The following is a 2,500-nucleotide window of genomic DNA, read 5'->3' as shown; positions in this document are numbered from 1 at the left end:
CATGCGTCATCATGTGCCATTGATGGTCGAGGCCTTGGCCGAAGTTCGATTTTGAGCCACGGTGCCCATGCTTGGCTCCAGCATGTGCTGGTGCCGCATTTTTTTCACTCGGGACAGCATCGCCGGAGCATCGCCGGAGCATCGCCGGAGTACCGCCGGAGTACCGCCGGAGAACCTGACCGGCGGCATTGGGGTTCCGGCGATTGGGAGGGGGGCCGGGGGGGTGTGCGCACATGATGTGCGATTGGTGCTGGTACTTGGCCTTGTGTTGGCCCCCTATCCCTCATCAAACCTCTGAGAATTCACACCCCCTTAAAGAGCATTTGAGATTTTACAGGTTTGCTACCAGTAGCCGTTAAAGTGTCTGAAATGGGGACACTTTTTTCAAACGGTCACAAAATCTTCTCTACTTCGAGTTTTTAGCTGAATTTTTTTGTGCATGCCAACAAAAATAGAAGGATCATGCCTACAAAATTTGGGGCCAAAAATCCTTATAAAAAAATTTTAAAAAATCCCGAACCGCAAAAAGTTTCGAAAATCGTGAAAAATAGAAAACGAGTCATCTTCCAACGAAACTTCACGTGAAGGCTTAGGGGACCATTGTATGAATTTACAAGCCATAAAAATGGCATTGGCACGGCAGAAATTTGAAGATGTGCCTAAACCCACCAGGGCCCAGCGTGTGCCGATGGTGCTCGAGGCAACCGCCCGCACCAGGGCCCAGCGTGTGCCGATGGTGCTCGAGGCAAGCGCCCGCACCAGGGCCCAGCGTGTGCCGATGGTGGTCGAGGCAACCGCCCGCACCAGGGCCGATAGTGTGCCGATGGTGCTCGAGGCAACCTGTCGCACCAGGGCCCAGCGTGTGCCGATGGTGATCGAGGCAACCTGCCGCACCAGGGCCCAGCGTGTGCCGATGGTGGTCGAGGCAAGCGCCCGCACCAGCGCCCAGCGTGTGCCGATGGTGCTCGAGGCAACCGACCGCACCAGGGCCCAGCGTGTGCCGATGGTGCTCGAGGCAACCTGCCGCACCAGGGCCCAGCGTGTGCCGATGGTGCTCGAGGCAAGCGCCCGCACCAGGGCCCAGCGTGTGCCGATGGTGGTCGAGGCAAGCGCCCGCACCAGGGCCCAGCGTGTGCCGATGGTGGTCGAGGCAACCGCCCGCACCAGGGCCCAGCGTGTGCCGATGGTGCTCGAGGCAACCTGCCGCACCAGGGCCGAGCGTGTGCCGATGGTGGTCGAGGCAAGCGCCCGCACCAGGGCCCAGCGTGTGCCGATGGTGGTCGAGGCAACCTGCCGCACCAGGGCCCAGCGTGTGCCGATGGTGCTCGAGGCAACCGACCGCACCAGGGCCGAGCGTGTGCCGATGGTGCTCGAGGCAAGCGCCCGCACCAGGGCCCAGCGTGTGCCGATGGTGCTCGAGGCAACCGACCGCACCAGGGCTGAGCGTGTGCCGATGGTGGTCGAGGCAAGCGCCCGCACCAGGGCCCAGCGTGTGCCGATGGTGGTCGAGGCAACCGACCGCACCAGGGCCCAGCGTGTGCCGATGGTGCTCGAGGCAAGCGCCCGCACCAGGGCCCAGCGTGTGCCGATGGTGCTCGAGGCAACCTGCCGCACCAGGGCCCAGCGTGTGCCGATGGTGCTCGAGGCAACCTGCCGCACCAGGGCCCAGCGTGTGCCGATGGTGGTCGAGGCAAGCGCCCGCACCAGGGCCCAGCGTGTGCCGATGGTGGTCGAGGCAACCGCCCGCACCAGGGCCCAGCGTGTGCCGATGGTGGTCGAGGCAACCTGCCGCACCAGGGCCCAGCGTGTGCCGATGGTGCTCGAGGCAACCGACCGCACCAGGGCCCAGCGTGTGCCGATGGTGGTCGAGGCAAGCGCCCGCACCAGGGCCCAGCGTGTGCCGATGGTGGTCGAGGCTGCCGATGGTGGTCGAGGCAACCTGCCGCACCAGGGCCCAACGTGTGCCGATGGTGCTCGAGGCAACCGACCGCACCAGGGCCGAGCGTGTGCCGATGGTGCTCGAGGCAAGCTGCCGCACCAGGGCCCAGCGTGTGCCGGTGGTGGTCGAGGCAAGCGCCCGCACCAGGGCCCAGCGTGTGCCGATGGTGATCGAGGCAACCGACCGCACCAGGGCCCAACGTGTGCCGATGGTGCTCGAGGCAACCTGCCGCACCAGGGCCCAGCGTGTGCCGATGGTGCTCGAGGCAACCTGCCGCACCAGGGCCCAGCGTGTGCCGATGGTGGTCGAGGCAAGCGCCCGCACCAGGGCCCAGCGTGTGCCGATGGTGGTCGAGGCAACCGACCGCACCAGGGCCCAGCGTGTGCCGATGGTGCTCGAGGCAACCTGCCGCACCAGGGCCCAGCGTGTGCCGATGGTGGTCGAGGCAAGCGCCCGCACCAGGGCCCAGCGTGTGCCGATGGTGGTCGAGGCAAGCGCCCGCACCAGGGCCCAGCGTGTGCCGATGGTGGTCGAGGCAACCGCCCGCACCAGGGCCCAGCG

Source organism: Durio zibethinus, unplaced genomic scaffold (assembly GCF_047325235.1).
Source record: "Durio zibethinus cultivar Kanyao isolate XHJ-2024 unplaced genomic scaffold, ASM4732523v1 HiC_scaffold_3, whole genome shotgun sequence".
Classification (NCBI taxonomy): Eukaryota; Viridiplantae; Streptophyta; class Magnoliopsida; order Malvales; family Malvaceae; genus Durio; species Durio zibethinus.
Note: the sequence above shows the minus strand (reverse complement) of the source record.